Source organism: Pinus tabuliformis, chromosome 8 (genome assembly GCF_031772625.1).
Source record: "Pinus tabuliformis cultivar Carrire ecotype Pingquan chromosome 8, CPIR1, whole genome shotgun sequence".
Classification (NCBI taxonomy): Eukaryota; Viridiplantae; Streptophyta; class Pinopsida; order Pinales; family Pinaceae; genus Pinus; species Pinus tabuliformis.
In genome coordinates, this window is record NC_142294.1 from 945,594,713 (window position 1) to 945,614,584 (window position 19,872).

Sequence of the window (19,872 nt, forward strand, 5' to 3'; positions counted from 1 at the left end):
AAGATTTGCTCCGATACCATGAGTGTAGTTGACTCACGTCTGTAATAGTGGATTTCCTCTCATCATCATATTTAAGATTTGTTCGGATACCATTCTAGTGTAGTTAACTCAGGTCTGTAGCATTATTTTCAAAAAAATATATTAACATAATTTTTTTTAAATTTATTCAAATTCAATTATATACCTTTAAATTATATTCTAATTTAAAAAATCAAACAACATTTAAAACAATTTCCAATTAAAAATTACAATCCAATAACAATAATATTTCCTAATATTAAATCTAATAGAAATATAAATATACAACAAATAATTTAAAAACATACCAACAAAACATGCATACCATCATTGATCCCTCTCTCCCGAAATGAAAGAACTAGAACATTACATTCCCATGACAACTCACGTTCTATTACACTAAGAAACCAATAGGCACGTAGGACACATGATTGGTGTTTAACCATTTTTCAATGCCCTCATGCATGAACACAGTCAAAGGAATACATTTAAGTCAAAGGAATACGTTTAAGTCTTATTGTTTTTCAATCTCCCAAGTGAAGAAAGGTCATTGATATTGTAAAAACTAGTTGTTCCATAGCTAGGATTGTAAATACATCGTTTACTTGAGTTTATTTTAACTTTATTATAAAAAAATAATTCATAAGGAATGTTTATTATTATTAATCCTTGCATCGACTCTAACAATCAATCGTTAGATTCTTTAACTAGCATTACTTTATTTGATTTATAATCTTTGTACCTTTCGCAATATTTAAAATACGAGAATAATATCTTTTGATTTATAGAATATATCATTTTTTTTTTAATATTATTAGATGATAAGATTTAGAGTCTCATTGATCTCTTCACATGCCCTATGTTATGTTTCCTGTTTTTTATTCAAAACTCTAGGTTAAGCTAAGCCATTACACCACTGTTACAACGGATGTCGTTCATAACGTTGGGTTCACTTGTTCAATTCACTTGTCATAATGAAACTTTGGCTTAAGGTATTATAATGAATGACAACCATAACTTCCAACTTAGATACATGTGAACTTGAATTAATGCTAACTTGAAAGTGCAAAGTAACTTAGATACATGTGAACTTGAATTAATGCTAACTTGAAAGTGCAAAGTTAGTATTGTTATGAAACATCGAAACTTTGGGTTAAGTTATTATAATGAATGACATCCATAACTTTCAATTTAGGCCTATTATAATGAATGACATCCATAACTTCCAACTTAGATACATGATACATGTGAATTTGAATTAATGCTAATTTGAAAGTCGAAAGTTAGTATATTATCAAACATTAAATATTTTTTTTAAGTGATTTTTGCAAATATAAATTAAGTATATTTTTTTTACTAAATATATTTAGATTTAGATTTAACAAAATTTTATAATTTAATGAAAGATCCATGTTGTAATGTGTTGTTGGAGTCTCTATGCAAATAAGAAGATGATAATAATGAAGCTAAAAACTAATATAGTATCTCCTTACCTCACTAGGATCGACACTCATATTTCACTCTACCAAATCGGATAAATCTTTCCCATTGAGCTTTCGACTTTTTCTGTTTACGACCTCTAGCCTAACTAGTACACTAGCAAATGGGCATAATTTCGTGATTTTGATAGAGAATTCAATTCATCAAAGGTGATTTTGGTTGTATATTTTTCCATTTAGGAATAAAATCTCATGATGAGCTTATATGATCATGATTGTTTGTCTACATTTATGAGAAAGTCACATAATTTTTATTTTATTTTATTTTAATTTTTTATTTTATTTTATTTTAATTTTATTTATTTTTTATTATTTACTATTTTTTATTTTTATTTTTTTTATTTTTATTTTTATTATTATTTTTTTTCCAGTAGTTTTTGTGGACATAAATATAGATATAAATAATTCTCTCTCTATTGTATAAGCTCTTGATTTCCTGCAAGATATTTTGGAAGGGGTATTGGTTATGAACATTCTGAACCATCTCCAAGGTATATAGTTTTGTTCATTCACTCCCTATTTTTGTTTTTATACTCGTAGGCTTATTATATCATTCTATTCTACCTAGCTTGCAATTAAAATTTAATTTATTATATCATTTGGTTATACTTACATGCACTCATTCCTAAGTGTGATTTACATATTAAAATGAATAGCCCCAATGGGGTACACCCTTGCTTAATACATATTAGGTTATTATTACTTCATGGCATGAATTATGGTATTATGTCTAGAGGTTCCCCTCAAATGCTTCGTAGTGCAAAAATATATTTTTGGATGTTGATATCCATGTGGACATGTCATAATTAAGGTTCGACAGGCATGTATTGAATTTCCCATAGACATTTGTTTATAGGGTACCCCACAGTTCTGAATGTCACTTGTTTAGCTCAACCTCAAAATATTAAGTGCCCAATCCTTTATCACCATGTCCCCCTCCTTCACATGGGATGCATGTGATCACACTGACATGCCTAGATGGCTGGGATGCAAGGATGAAAATTAAGGGCATGGATCTCCCCACACAAAACCTTAATCCCTGATACCTTCGTCATTTTTTCTCCCTTTTCTCTTTTCATTCTTCATTTGCTTTTGAGTTTTTGTTGCAGCGTTTTTCCTTCGACCATTTCCATGTACCAGCCCTCATGTTAGTGTACAGAAATCATGGAGGCATGGCTCAATTCCACCAACTCTAACATTGTTCTTTGGCCAGGCTTTACAGGTACAAAGTTTTCTTATGGCAGAGCGCAACTTTTTTTTTCTTTAAACTAATCTTGCATATGATTATGGTGTCTCTACTCGCTAAATTTACTTAGACTCTATAGTTTGTTTTCCTTTAGCGTTATCTCTTCTCGTGCTAATGCTCGCTTTCAGGTAATATTTTTTTCTTTTACGAAATTCACTTGTTCCTTAGCTTATTTATTTCTTTTATTTGCATGAATGGACTTATATGCAATTTAAATGCATAGTAATAATGTTTTCTCCTCTTTATGGATAGGGAGTAACACAGGTCAAATTAATGGATTCGATGGTTCTAGATCCAATGGTGAATATAAGGTAAGTGTCTAGAATTTTTTTTAGCTTCCTTTTAATTCTTATTTTTGCAATGGGTTGTTTTGATGTTCTTCTTATGGAAAATGACCCCTTAATAGGTTCTCCTAGTTGATTTCATGTAATAAATTTCACATTAGGTCACCCTTTTTACTTTCTGGGTTGTTTTTTTCTTTATTTCATTTTTCCCCGACCTACTACAAATATTTTCGCAAATAGTTAATAATACCTCCTCTCTTTTTTATGGTACAACAAAGAGTACATGTTGCCTTTAACCACAGTAAACATGTAATTTCCATTGCTACTTTTTCTAGGCCAATTTCGTTTCACTCTCAGTAGCTCGATTCAGACCCATGGTCCTGCTAAGAAATTCGTTGACTGCCAAACCCTAGTTCTCGGACTTATATTAGGAAATACTGTTTTGTAATGTAGCTACTGTGAGGCTCTATATATATGAATGACTCTATGTTTTAATATGTGTATGTAATTATGTTTTTGTCCCTTCCTTGGTTTTATAGAACTGAAATCTTTAGGTGGATAGTTGCCCATATTTGTAACCATATATACATAGGAATTTCATTTCATATTATGTATTAGTTGGATTGAACTTCAATATTAGTAACATTATAATTTTGGGAATGTGACATGGATCGATTTTTCTTTCACTAGTCAATTATGTGTAAGGAAAAGCATAGTAATTATTATCATGCATGTGCTCTTGGATAAAATTGTTTTTTGTTTCCATACAAAAGTTGTTGTTGATGTCTTATTACAAGAATACGAAATCAATGTTTCAGCTATAATGAGCCCTATTGAGTGATTTATAATTAAGTGAATTTTGTATTTACGGGTAGTCTAATGTATAATGTTAATTCAGTGCTTTCTCACTAAAATTTTATTTTTTCTATCAATTATGTTTCACGAGATATTAGAGTCAGCTTGCACTCTAAAATCTTAACAACGAGGTCTTCAAATCACTTCCACTTGGTTTCTTTCATAGTTACTTCACCATTAACCTTCTCGGCTCACTTGATTATTCCCTACTGTAAATAATTTCCTTACGTTAACTCCTCGAGCCATTATCTCTTATACCTACAAAGACCTTGCATGCACAATTTTCCTGCCTTTTTATTCTATGGTCGGAATATTTACTGTAAGATAACCATAACCCTATAGGCGTTGGATCCTACCTTGAAAACACTCAATTACAATCATACATAGCAAGTTTAACTTTAATTTCCCTCGATTTCATTTAACCTGTCGTACGAAAGCAACTAGTTGGTAAACTCCATATTCCACCTTAACAAAAATTAAAATTTCTAATAATAGCTTGCATGCATAGTAATGAATGAGTAAGAATACAAACAAAACTAAAATTTATAATGACTATAGCATGAATCTTCAAGCATAACTAAAAATTATAATAATAGAGTATGTGTATCTTACCCATCAAATCATATTTCCAGTAGAATTAATTTTAAGATATCAATATCCAAGAGTCAGCATATGCATATAACTCTGCATATAAATAAAGAAAAAAATAACAACTAATCTAGTGAGAATCACAAATTGGGGAACACTTGGGAAATTTGCACCTTTTTTCACCCAACCTTTAACTGAAACCTCCAGTACTTGTCAGGGTATCAACAACCTCTATTGATCCCTTTAGTAGGTATCTTATGCCTTCTCTTCCATAATCGATTTTTCCTTCAGCGACGTCCCATTTTTGTGGTTCTAAAATTCCACTTGCTTAGGCTTTTCCTTTAAAGCTTGCTTTTCTCTTCCATCGTTCTTTATTCTTCTTCCTGCTTAGCATCTTTCCGCAACTAAGTGATATAATGAATTTTTCTCTCCTATCCATTAAATCTTATCTAGAAGTTTTTATGGTAGAAGATTTATCTCAAGTTTTTATCATAGAAGATTTATCTTATCTAGAAGTTTTTATCATAGAAGATTTATCTCAATCTCATCCACTTTAGAAAGAATCTCTTACTCAAGTGCCTCATTCCCAAGTAATTTCACCCTTATCTATTTATTAATAGAATTACTTATTACATAAGCATTTGAATGTATTTATTTCATCAACAAATCATGAATTTTCCACCATTCACTCTAACATAACTTAGTATGAACAAAGAAAAAAACATTACAAAAACATAGGAGTATTATATTCTTTCCCCCTTTTAACTCACATTGTCCCCGATGTTTATTTTCCAGTTACGTCCTTCTTGAATAGTACTAGATAATTATTTTGAATCTCATCTTCCTTCTCCCATGTGGCCTCTTCGAGAGTAAAATGATTCCATTGCACTTTTACCCGAACAACAGCTAGATTTCTTAGCCAGATCTCTTTCCGGTCTAGGGTCCATAGAGGTACTGCCAGACAACCTCCTTTAGGTTCCACCAGTAGCATTTTCCAATCAATTATGTGAGAGATATCATGTACATATTTTTTAAGAAAATATACATGAAAAATATTATGAACTTTAATATGACTGGGTAATGCTAACTAATAAGCTACGGGTCCATTTCTATCCAAAATTTAGAACAACCCATAAAATCACGGTGCTAATTTTTTATAGGCTCCCATCATGAAGGTATTTTCTTTGGCTTCACCCTCAAATAGACATGATCTCCAACTTTGAATTCCATGTGTGTCCTTTTTTTAATCAACATATTTTTTCTGCATGTCTTGTGCAATTTTTATGTGTTGCTGAATCCTTCATATTATTTGCCCCATTTCCTGCAAAACATATAGTCCGAGTATCAATTTGTCCTCTCAATATCTCCAACTGAGAGGTGTATTCCATACATTGTGTTAGGAGTTTGAATCAATGCAGGGAAATGGATATTTATTTTTAATGGTTGACATGTTTAATTGTTGATAATCGATGCACATCCTAAATGTTCCATCCTTCTTCTTGACGAATAGCATGAGAGCTCTCTATGATGATACACTAGGCCTAATATAGCCTTTGTCCAATAGTTCTTGTAGCTACATTTCTAGCTCCAATAATTTAGGTGGACTCATTCAGTAAGGGGCTGTAGACACTAGGGCTGCACCAGGTACCAAATCAATGGAAACGTCTATATCTCTACGGGTGGGGGGGGGGGGGGGGGTTAATCCTGGAATTTCCTATGGAAGACATCACAAAACTCCTTAATAACCAGCATGGTGTCTAATTTTGATTTTTCTCCTTGTTTCCACTTGCTTCTACATGAACCATAAACAATTGACACCCCTTCCATGCACTCTTTTTCATTTGTAGGGTTGAGATTTGTTTGATTGATATGGAATTTTGTATGCCTTTGCTTATTTGAGTTTGTCCTTGCTCATTCACATAGCTCAATATTTTTTCGAAACAATTTATAATGGCTCCTTATTTTTCCAACCAGTACATGCATATTAGTGCATCATATGATCCTAGGGGAAGTATATTTAGGTTCATTGTTGTAAGATTCCCATTTAAATAAAGATGATATTGATTTTACTTGGTTGGTTACCCTTCTCTTGGTGCTACTTTATAATTATACCAACCAGGAAGTTTTATATATTTCAGTTTTAAGTTTACGGTTTTCTATCACTTGTGGCCAAATGTAACTTAAAATATCTCATGGATCAATTAATATAGAAACTGTAAATAGTTCAAAATACTACATTCAATCTCGATCACTGTTGATTGATGTTCCACTTGTCTATCCTCCATGGTTGCACTTATATTGGGAATATTTCTAGCAATATCATTCACTGTGGTGGATTTGTGGATAACTTGGATGTTTTGGATAGATCTAGGATTTTATGGACAATCCCTCAATAGATGAGGCTCACCACACCCACAGAACTTTAATGTTTTTTTTTCTTTACCCCCACTAATATTTTTACTATTCAAATCCATAGGTTTTGACCCAACTTGAGAGCGTGCAGGTTTTGACCCCACTAATCTTTTTTACTATTCATATTTACGTTCCCCTTCCTAAACATTTTATGTTGATGTTCCTTCCAAATTTTTTTAAGATAGCTAGGTTTCTACCATTTTTCCCCAATTGCAGATTTTACTCTCTCCTTATTCTGCCAAAACTTGGGGCCTTCACACTTATTCATAAAATGATGATAAAATAGCCTCACCTTTCTTAATGCTTCATTCATTGTCTTAGGATTTTCGAATTCAATCCACTTCTTGTAGAGAGTGGGGGAACAATTCACAAACCATTGCACCTTGACCTTTTTTTCTTTAATGTAGCGAGCGTACCATAGTAAAATAGTAAACTTTTCCACAAATTAGTCCATAGTTAACTATCCCAACCTCAAGTCATGGAAATATTTTGCATGGTCATCATAATAACATTCACTTAAGTAGCGGCTTTTAAACTGTTTCCGAAAATCCTCCCAAGGTAGTGCCTTTTCCTCGAAAATATGCACACTTTTAGCTTCTTCCAACGAGAGAGTAGCTTTACCTTGCTACTAATAAATGGCTAATTTGGTCTTTAAGTTTCTCTCATATTCATAAAATTGAAAATATTTATTCATATTAAGTAGCCATGCTTCTACATCCTCCTCTTTTTCCCCGTCAAAAGAAGGGGCTTTATTTTCCTAAATTTCCCTTATAGTTCCGTTGGTTTCCTTCTATTATGTGTTCTTGGATATGTTCTATCAGACTCCCCCCCCCCTTCAGATTGCTCTGATTCTGTGCCCTTTTAATTTCCTTTCACTACTCCAGTTTCCATAGTTTTTTGGATAGAATTTTTAGTCAGCCCTCAAATCATCCTTTCCTGCTCCTCACTAGCCTTTAACGCGCGTTGATTGTTTCTCCTTAGATATGCCAATTCTTGCTAAATATTTCTAATAACTTCCATAAATCGGGTAGTTATTAGCGTGGCATTGTTTCCTAATTCAACACACAAGTCTTCACCTTTAGTGATGCCTAGAGGCTCCTCGACCATTCTGCTATAGGCGTATCCCTTGCTTACCTTATAATTAAAACAAAATCAATTCTTAGTTCTTCCTTACATCAAATTTTAAAGTCTACATAATTTTGTTTATAATTCTATTCTACCTACCTTGCAATTAATGGCTAATTTATTATATCATTTGGTTATATTTACCTGAACTTGTTCCTAAGTGTGATTTTCATATTATAATGAATATCTCGAGTGGGTTACACCCTTGCTTAATAGATATTAGGTTATTATTAATTCATGGCATGAATTATGTTATTATGACTAGAGGTTCCCCTCAAATGATTCGTAGTGCACAAATATATTTTTGGATGTTAATATCCATGTGGTAATGGCATAATTAAGGTTTTACAGGCATGTATTGAATTTTCCCTGGACATTTGGTTATATGTAATGCCCCACTTAAACCTTATCCTACAAATTGTGTTAATATTTACATTATCTGAAAATATTGAGAAATATTGGTCTAAAATAAATTTATGATTTCCATTATTCAAATTCCCCACTTACCTTCTCAATTTGAATATTGTGTAGGATATGGTCTCCTTCCATTAATTCAAAATATATTTATTCATTTCACACACCCCAATGTACCCTCACATTTAATAAGGAGAAGACAAAGTCCTCTCCATCTTATCATCAATATATATTTATTCATTTCACATTTCCCAATGTACCCTCACATTTAATTGAGAGAAGACATAGTCCTCTCCATCTTATCATCAATATATATATTTATTCATTTCACATTCCCCAATGTACCCTCACATTTACTAAGGAGGAGACATGGTCCTCCCCATGTAATTACACTTCACATTCCCAAATGTACTTCCCCATTAAATTCTCAATTTTAAATTCATATCACAATTCCAAATGTACTCTAGCTTGGAAGAGAAGTCAACCACTTCACATTCCCAAATTTACTTCCCCATTAAATTCTCAATTTTAAATTCATATCACAATTCCAAATGTACTCTAGCTTGGAAGAGAAGTCAACCACTTCACATTCCCAAATGTACTTCCCCATTAAATTCTCAATTTTAAATTCATATCACAATTCCAAATGTACTCTAGCTTGGAAGAGAAGTCAACCAAGGATGGGTGAGAGTTAAAGACATTAATGAGAGGTGGTTGAGGAAAGAGGGTATAAAAGGGAAGGGGGAAGGAAGAAGAGGGGGAGTTGGAGTTTTGCTTAGGATTGTGGGGGTTGGTTGTGATTGTTTGGCCTTGTTATGATTTTTGGGAGACCTTGGAAACCTGTGGAGGTTTCTTGGGTTTGGGAGGAGGAAAGTATCATTATCTAGTTTTGCACATTCTTCTTGAGGACACACTATACCTGGTTGGACTTGGGCACGGAGGGCTAGGGAACCTGTGGAGGTTTCCTGGGCTAGGAATTTATTTCCTAGTTGGCTGGGAGGTAAATCCGGTTGGGTCGGCCAGAAGGAGCGTTCAGCTGGAGCTATCAGACAAAGGTATCGTCATCAACCGCCGGAACATGTATTTTTCCATGGACTACTCTTGTTAAGTTGATATCAATGGAATGCTCACCTTAATTTATGTTGCTTATGATAAAATGATTAGATGTTAAATGTTTAAAGATATGTGAAAAGGTCAGCAAGCTCCTTTTATTATTTATAAATTAACAGGAAAATAGATATGTTAGTGTATAACGAAATAAAGGCTCTAATAATAGGATTCAGGTTCTTACACATGGTATCAGAGCTTTGGTTCAAAATCTGGACCCAAAGCCCACTAAACCCAAATTCCGTTATAAAAGCTTATAATCCTCCTAAGTACTTGTAATATCTATCTATATATATATGTTTTAGATTGAAAACGATACATTAACCTCTAATAAATAAATAAAAAAAAAAAAAAAAAACTAAAGACTTTAAAAAGGTTTGGCTTAACAACGATTTAATCATTCTTATGCCAACAATCAATATGCTAGATTTCCATTTTGGAAAGAAAAGATCTCTACGTTGCGTACATTTCCATTTTGGAAAGAAAAGATCTCAAGGTTTATGTAGGATCCACATGCATCTAGAAGAGAGGAGGTTTATGAGTATATATACCACAGCCATCAGAGAGGGGCCTTCGATTTATTTAGACTTGCATGAACAAGCCCATAACCGTTGACGGCATCTAGGTCAATTAATGTCTCAAGTCCTCCTATCAATTCCACTATCAACACTCTGCGTAATTATTTGCCCACAGGAATTCTTCAGCGCCCCGCTGGGCCATCTCGTCCACCAATGTTCAAGCAAATGCCCATGGCCGGGCAATCTGTTGCAAGGGGATCATCTCAGATAGGCCCACCTTCTTATGAAACCATCATCTGCCAGGGATTCGTTAAGGGTGCTGCACAGTCTGCGGGGTCGTCTCTAATGAAAATGGCATTCGCAAATTTTACATCGGATTCTTCAGGGAATTATAACGATAGCGTCGGTAGTTCCACTGCATTCGATTCCAATAGTTCAGGTGATGCAGGTTCTGGTGCTTTCGATTACAGTAACTCTGGCGGTTTCGATACCAGTGGTATTCAGGGGGGATTCCTGAATATACATCTCTGCCAGATTATATATTTCGCATCGTTGGATTCATTTGTTTATGCAGTATTTTCGTTTTATATTTCAGTACTCGCTCCCATCAATAATATTAGGCTGCTCTGTCTGCAATCATTTGTATGTTTTACATTTGCGGATGATCTATCAAGATTTGATTTTTAGGTGGTATAAGTGTCCTAAAGACCATCGCCAGCTGTTGACAGATCACCAGTACTGATCTCAATGGAAATGTAACCCATTCATGCTAAAAATCAACAAAGACCTGTGATTGATACAGAGATCGTTTTCTTCATACTGTGTCAGGTGGTGGCAATATTCCATTAGCTTCAATCCAGCCTTCTTGCCTCCGAGAATACTTGAAAAAAAAAATCCATAATGGAATGAATAACAAATTAAACATTGAAATTTGAAACCATAATGGAGAAAGATGAACAGCTGCATAGACAAGGGCAGAAGAAAGACAGGCTAGGTAATTGTAGTTCTGTGATTAGGGTAAACCAGGAGAATTCTGGTTCCCGTTGGCTGCCATATTTATGGAATCAACGCTATTGCTATTTTTGTCTGTGGGGTTTTGCTTCACTGCTCACTTTGCAGACCAATTTTTTTTAGGACGAAGTGATTGATAAGAGGAAGCTGACAGGGTCCTCCTCTGCTCTGCTCCATGAATTGGACAATGTGCATTTTGGCCTTTTCCTTTGGTTTATTGCTGGAATGTGCATTTTGGCTTTTCTCAGCTGTGTGTTTGGTGGGGAGATTCATGGCTAGTCTCCTTTCATTCCCGAGGAGTAAATTGTTGTAGAGAGTTTACTGGTGTGGGTTACAACAACAGTGAAAGGCATCAAGTTATTGTTTTTGACCAATGAATATTGTTCGTTGATGTGATTTGAATTGAATTGGCATAGTGGCTTGCTCGGAAAGGAAAATAATAGATTAGTAACATGCATGTTTATTTTGTTGAGTTATTAATCACACATATTGACTCAGATTTAAGAGCAAGACATGGGTAATGGCAATCTAGCGCATATCGCTGGGTGGGCTGTTACAATTTCAATATAAATTGTGAGTTGTGGCTTAACTGATCTCCTTTTATCTGCTGAAATTGCATAGAACAAAGAAGCCATCAATAGTATAAACCATAACCAAAATTAGACCCAACCCGGCTTCAAAACCAATTGAATCAGAACAGAACCAACTGCAACTAGCTAGAACCTGTCTAGACTCTAAACCAGGTTAGGTCAGAGCTGGTCCTGACAAGACTCAGTCAGAGCCAGCAGGTCTCGTCAGATTCAGTTGGGCCTGAGTGAGTCAATTTATACCCTTTGTCCATAAAATCCAGAAACAGACCTATTTTGCAGCGGATTTCTAGAGCAACATGGAGCAATCTTCCCAGTGATTCTTATGCACAGTGGGGCCATGTTAGACACACAGCTAGGGTATAGCAATAGAAACATCTCTCCCATTTGTTTACCATTATGTGTTACAAATTTTGTGCTTATTTCTGAACAGATTTGAGAGGATTTAGGGCACGGATTTTCACCAGCTAGGACACAGAATTTTTCCCATCTTCAGACCTGAATTTTAAATTTTCACTGCTAAGAGAAAATTTCTGTAGGCTTCTGAGCTCATTCTCACTGGCTAGGACAGCTAGGATACAAATTTCCGATTTGATTTTAATACTTGAGATTTTCACAGTAAAAGCAGCATTTCCAGAATTTCTGAGCTGAATTAGCTCGTTAACTGACCTGAACTTTTGGATTTTTCTCACCTTTTACCCACCAAGCCTTTAAAAGTGCGTAATTTTTTTTCAATTTGTCGGCTCTTTGCTGGGTCAATCCCCAGGTCTCTGCTGACTCACAGATCAACTTTGAAACTTCAGCCAAAATGGGTCAGGCACCAAGTCGGGTTTGACATCTTTGATTGAAAAGCTATATAAAAATTAAGGTACATAAAGGATTTAAAAAAAAAAAAACATACTATCAGTAGCAGTCATTCACACAATAAACAGGAAATTTGAACACGTAAACATATTTCAGATGCTCATCTCTCGAGCTTGAAACAAAAGATGGTACTGGAAAGAAATGAACAAGAACCAAAGCCTCAAACAGGAAGACTTACTAGAAAGAGCTAAAAGAGAAAGCATTGAATATCAATTTTGTTTCTTGAAAATTAGGTGTGACTCTTGCATTTCACAATGTGAACAAATGATATAAAACCAAAGCTAATATATTCATAGTAGTCAAGACTGCAAAAAAAAAAAAAAAAAAATTGTCGAGAATGAAGATCAACAGAAAGGGGAATTAGAAAGCATTAACCATTAAATTTCAGAAAACCTAAGTCATTGATTGTAGAAGCTAACACCATTCCTTGGTACTATCAGCAACATGTATAAGTTGCATATGTTTCCATCCCATCGCAAATTATTAAATAAGGTTTCTCATTTTACTTTTGAAAAAAAGGTCAAAGAATAAGCACTAGATAAGTGGAAAAAGTCAAAAGATGCTTGGGAACTCAACCTCCAACATAGTGAAATAATCAAAATAAAGATTGGACAAAAGCCATGTCAAATAGGCACTTCCCAACACAAGCATTCTGCCTCCAACATTTAAAGGTGGTTGCTGCAAATTGCGAGACATATGCTGAGGTACTGGTGAGGTATGCTGTGCATGGGGCATGTCATCCAAGTGTGACGTGTGAGTGGAATGTTGTCCATGAGATGGATGGGATAAGTGCGGTGACGGCTGAGACTGATGAAGAGACTGGTGTTGGGATTGATGCAGCTGCTGGTGTTGGGGTTGATGTGGTAGACAATGCAACTGATGTTGTGGTTGGTGCTGTATTTGATGTTGAGGAGGTGATCGAGATGTGAGATTCAGGACATCATTCGTGTAAGGTGAACGAAGACCAGAGGAGCACCTACTGCTGGAGAATTATCTGCATTAGGATATGTAGGCATTCCAGTGAGAGTAGAAAGGGTGTTCTGAGGGGTACGTCTATATTTGTGTCTCGCTGAATAGAACTTATAATCTCTTTCAGAAATCGCTGCTTCATGCCTTCCTGTCAAGCGTTTGAACCATTCAGCATCTTCAATAGGCATATTTGGCTGCTCCACAATCTCCAACCCATGAACCACTACAAAACGTACACGTTTCTCTTCCCTCGTAACCAGCTCTGGGAACTTTGTCCGTGCTTCTAGGGCAGATGCCATCTCTCTCCTTCTGAATGCATCTGAAGTTGGTCGTATTGCCATGCAAATATTTTGCAAGAGTGCTGGGATTACCATTGTTGGTCCTTTTTTTTTGGAATTTATTATGTCTATGTAGGTATTTAATAAATTATTTGTTTGACAACGTAGCTTTTCCTGTGCTAATTTCATGTTGGTATTTACCTATTCATTATTTCAATTTTCAAATTTACACACGATCAGAACACACCTGCAACATACATTCTATTGTGCTGGGTGAATTACTGGGTGATAGGGAACGTGAGCTTCTGTCATCTTGGGGAGCTGTATTTACGATAGTTGTCTTATGAACTGTCCTTATATGTGTCCCGTTGTAGGGTACTTTTAACTTTATAGAAGTCTCTGGGTTATGCTAATTCAAAAAAAATCTTCAAAGCATTGTTTCTTTTACAGGTTTTGTGTGGTCTTATTTAATTTTTTTAATTTCTACCTCCATTTGTGCCTTGTTGGGATTACAATTTTCTATTTTGAACTTTTGAGCAATTCTGATATATAATTTTCTTGTAATATAAATATCGTGCATTTTTTTTCTGTCAAGCTTCAATTCCTGAACAATAATTTAATGATATTGAGATTTCCACATCAAAAGATTTAGAAAGACTACATTGTTATCGTCAATCAGTTTGGTACTGCTATCCATTATTGTGAGTCTCACTTCAGTCTATACAATGCTTTCACCAACCTACGTACTGATTTTCCTTTAGCTTTTATGACAAAATTGTGTTGTAGTGGTCAACAACAATTTTATGGTGATCAACTTTGCTGTGGCCTCTTCAAAAGAATAGGATCATGGGAATTAACAACTTCATTCACTAAAGAAAGATTTACTTGATAAGGCATATATGTTCAGGTTATCAATTATAACATTTTCTGAAGATTGAATTGGTATGATTCTCTTCAGACAAAGAAGCTTACTTTAAATATAGAAGCAGGTTGCATATTTATAGCACTGAACCAATAGCATTGTTTCTACACAGTTACTTTTAAACATCTTGAATTTTTATATACTGAAATGTTGTATTGAAGGAAGTGAATAAAATATCTTAGTTTCTTAAGGAGAAGTTGAAGTAATGAGTAAATAGACTTTCCACTCCAGGAAATATGTTGCCAGATATACATAGAATATTCGTTCATATTTATCTTGAAACAAATATGAGACAGAAAGCTTTTGGTTTCTCATACGTTTAAGTGAAATTTGTAGAAACCCAAAATATTAACAATCAGAAGACATACTCAGAGGGCATAACCAGGAAGTCTATAAATGTAAAACCTCATGGTAAATTTGTGCTTGATACAGAAAACCTTTTGGGTGTGGTATTATCCACAGTTGCTAAGGAATTTTAGATGAGGTTGGATATTGCACCTTAAAAAAAAAAAAAAATGCTTGAATACAGGAATATAGAAATTTGGTTTTGAATAAAATAAGAGAATATTTGATCAAAAAAAAAAATTGGAAATTACCCTCGGATGTGTGGTCTAGTGGTGAGCAGTGAGGTGATTGGGCTTGTATGAATGTGGAGCTGTGTTCAAAACTCCCAAAGTGGGTGCATTATGTTATTCTCTTAAGGCCTTCTAGTATTTGCATGATGATCCCCTTTGCATGCAGAAGTTTCGTTCTTATAGATTGGGGGAAGAACTTCCAAGTGCCATTTCAAATGTACATGCCTTCCATATGTCATTACAAAATTCTATGGTTCATCTCGACGGTAGATCTAAAATTTGAAAGCTTTAAGAAGCCCTCTTGAAGACTTAAAGAGGTTCAACCTGACATCATCATAGTAATCAAACTCCTGTCTGTAGTGATGGGTTTCTAAGAAGAGCTAAGGTCTAAATATATTCTATGAAGCTGTGACTACATCTGAGCTCTCTATGATCCAAGTTTGAAGCATGGTTAGCCCATACCTCTACTGATCATTTACACTCTGCAAGCTTCTTTGCGGCATGATGTGCGAGCTTCTCTGAGGCTGGATCTGAGAAAGTCTCAGCCTAATCAAGGTATGAAATTAATCTGAATTTTACTGTGGTAGGTCATGATTCCTATGAACGAAAGTCTGGGCTCATATTTACAGTGATTGTATCTCTGTATCTTACAAATTCTAATGAAGAGATCTATATTATTGATCCAATGATGTGATTTGAGTTGATGACAATTATGATCCGAATTCAGTATAAGCATGTTGTTGATCCAAATTTCTCTAAGAATGATGATGATAATCTACATCCACGACATCCAAACTAAATATTGATGACTGAGACTGAGTTTAAATCTATAACTTAAGATCAAATTGTGAAAGAAGTAGTCTGAGCTGAAGCAGAAAACAAGTTTTTCCAGACCACTGTTGAAGAAGATATTTTCTTGTGCAAAAGTTGTATGACCAGTAGTCCGAACTTTGTCTATGGGACATGTCTTTTGATTCTATGTTGTATCTAGAGATCTACTTCTCTCTATACATAAAAGAAATATGGCATACACAGCAAGGAAGGCAGACATATAAATTATGATATCAAAGGAGTGGGTCACTCAGATCTAGTATATGTATCTGTCTGTGTGTGTCTGTGTATTGAAAAGACCACGTTCCTCTACAAGTTTCCAAGAATATGATCTGTCAAAGTTTCTCCAAAGATCTCCCATCGAGTTTCGTACTAGCAGTCAAACAATGATGGGTGGATATGTAAAAGATGAGTAAAAGGTATGAATGGAGAAGAAGATTTGGAGGCTTTTTTATTTTGCAGTTTTGAGATGGCTAGTAGTGTACCATAGCTTGATGGGAAAATGGTATCTGGTGCATCAAGATGAAGACTCTTTTCTACTTGTAAGAAATATATGAGATATCCAAGTGTGAAGATGATGATAATGACTTTGTGAGTTTTGCTATATTTTTTTTTATCTGATTCTATTTATTTTGAGAATGTAGTAAAAGAAAGAAAATGGTGTGATGACATGGAAGAAGAAATCCAAACAATTGAGAAAAATGAGACGTGAGAGATAGTAAATCTTCTAGCAGAAAAAGGAGTTATTAGTGTGAGGTGAGTTTATAAACCCAGGAATAATGTATAATGCATAATTGAAAGGCACAAAGCACAACTTGTAGTCAAAGGTACAAACGACAATATGGAAGAGAATATAATCAAACCGTTGCTCTTGTACAAAGAAGGGAAAACGTTATAGTTGTCATGGCAATAGTAGCTCAATACAAATAATAAGTCCATCAAATGGATGTAAAATCAACTTTTCCCAATGACGTACAAGTTAAGAAAAGCATTGTGTGGGTTCAAGCAGTTGCCAAATGCTTGGTATAGCTGCATTGACTCGTAACTATTGAGCAATGGTTTTAATAAAAGTAGCAGGAAGCCAAACAGTTTACATCAAAGTTAGCAATGAAGGTGAAATTATCAAAGTTAGCAATGAAGGTGAAATTATAATTATTTGCTTGTATGTAGATGATTTTATTTTTACAGGAAATAATCTATCCATAGAAGAATCTAGATTAGCAGTCGAGAAAGAATTTGTAATAACAAAAATGGGCTTATTGAGATATTTTTTTTGGTATTAAAGTCGAACAAACAAAAGAAAGTATCTTTATATCTCGAACCAAGTATGCAGGGGTTATCTTGGAAAGATTTAGGAAGTTGAGTAGCAAGCTAATGCCAACAATTATTGCATGGTGCATAACAGATGGAGGCCTTACAAAGACGGTCTAGTGGGGTAGAATTTTCTAGTGAAAATATTAGGATACACATTTACCCTTTTTCTAGTGTTGAATAAAAATATCGTGAAAAGTAATGTGTTGCTAGTTTTGGATAAAAAGACCCTCAACTTTCTTCGCAACTTTGTGGTCACTGGCCACTTATGAAAGGAGTAGGCATCTTTAGAAATGCGGTGCCATTTAGAGGAAATACTAATAGCAATAGGGAGAAGGAAATTATTCCGTTCATTTAATTATTTTTCAATTGTCTGGTCATATTGTGAGCTGCAATATATATCACAAGATTGTTTTAGTACTAGTAAACAATGATTAAATATATAATAAATTTGAACCTTTTGACATTTACACGACATTCCTCTCAAATTACAAAAAAATAAAGTATGAAAATCATGTTGGAAACAGTTCTGAAGTTTGGAGTTTTTATTTTATTTCAAGATTAATTAAATGGGTTTGGAAGATTGGGACATATCTATTCACTAAGGTTTTAAAGAAATTATATGCATAAAACTTATACTAACACCTCCTAGTGGAATTGATAGTGCACTAATTTGTTGCTTGCTATTATCTTGGTTTTGGTACCACCTTATAACATATACGGGTTCAAATTCTATTTTCCATGATGGACAGTTGAATCTATTTCAACTCTAATTGTTATTGAGGGGTTCCACAAGGATGTCACATGAGCATTTATGATGCCCATTTTAACATAGATAGCCACCTATGTTAAGGTTCTATTTTGCAGTTCCATGAACATTATATACATTTGGTTGGACACGTGAAAATCGATTGATGGATTGGATATTGATGATGGACATGTTGGATGTATGACAAAATGTATGACTTACTTGGTTACAATTTATCTAGTGCATGACTTGTCAAAGTTATTGTTGCATCGTATAGGCTTATATAGATATGATTTATCTAATCAATGACTTAGTGAAATTATGATTTATCTAATGTAAGATTTATTTCCAGTATGAACAACAAAAATTGACACGTGGACACTGGGCTTAATAAACATGATGTTTAAGATCATGTACCTATATCTATTTTGTGGTTGTATATATGCATGGATGAGAACTAAACTACAGGTTGGAAAGAACCATATGATAACCAAGATATACTATTCCATTGGGGAAGGTCGAGATGACCAATGAGGAAAGGTACGATGTACATTGTTCTATTACATTTGGTATCTACTTGATATGCACTCTTATGACATGAGTAAAATGCAAATGACAGGTGGCAAGACGACCTGACTGGATTATTCGATGACAAGTCCAACCAGCTCTGTAGTGTGGTCCGTGCTCTGAAGGAGGGGTGGAGGTGTTTCCCACCGTGTATCCTCCGAAACCTGGAATCGTGGGGAGGACAGCTGAACGCTCCCCCTAGACGTGTGATGACGATTGCCAGATGCCTGCTGGGGAAAGTTCGGTCGAGGTATTCGACGCTTCCACCATGTCGGTTTTATCAGTGGTTAGTATGGCCGTTGCCACTGATAGAGCAGCAGAGGATGGATAGGGTGGGAACGGAAGTAGGTCAAGGTGGGTAGGAGGATATGGATCAGTTGGAAACTCTTGATGGGAAGTAATGTCATTGTCTGACTTATCAAATTTAATGCTATAACTCTTTCTGGTTTGCTATGCTTTCAAACTCCTTGTATCTTTTCATTCTAACTTCGGGACGAAGTTTTCTGAAGGAGGGGTGTATGTACTGCCCCACTTAAACCTTATCCTACAAATTGTGTTAATATTTACATTATCTGAAAATATTGAGAAATATTGGTCTAAAATAAATTTATGATTTCCATTATTCAAATTCCCCACTTACCTTCTCAATTTGAATATTGTGTAGGATATGGTCTCCTTCCATTAATTCAAAATATATTTATTCATTTCACACACCCCAATGTACCCTCACATTTAATAAAGAGAAGACAAAGTCCTCTCCATCTTATCATCAATATATATTTATTCATTTCACATTCCCCAATGTACCCTCACATTTAATTGAGAGAAGACATAGTCCTCTCCATCTTATCATCAATATATATATTTATTCATTTCACATTCCCCAATGTACCCTCACATTTACTAAGGAGGAGACATGGTCCTCCCCATGTAATTACACTTCACATTCCCAAATGTACTTCCCCATTAAATTCTCAATTTTAAATTCATATCACAATTCCAAATGTACTCTAGCTTGGAAGAGAAGTCAACCACTTCACATTCCCAAATTTACTTCCCCATTAAATTCTCAATTTTAAATTCATATCACAATTCCAAATGTACTCTAGCTTGGAAGAGAAGTCAACCACTTCACATTCCCAA

General features: G+C 34.7%; 1 long non-coding RNA gene across 1 annotated transcript; it reads left to right on the plus strand.

Moving 5' to 3' along the window:
* Window positions 1–9,221: 9,221 nt before the first annotated feature.
* On the plus strand, window positions 9,222–11,468 carry LOC149238617 (uncharacterized). The gene is made up of 2 exons (XR_016245406.1): window positions 9,222–9,521; window positions 10,242–11,468. It is a non-coding gene; the product is annotated as an uncharacterized LOC149238617 (long non-coding RNA).
* The last annotated feature ends 8,404 nt before the right edge of the window (window positions 11,469–19,872 follow it).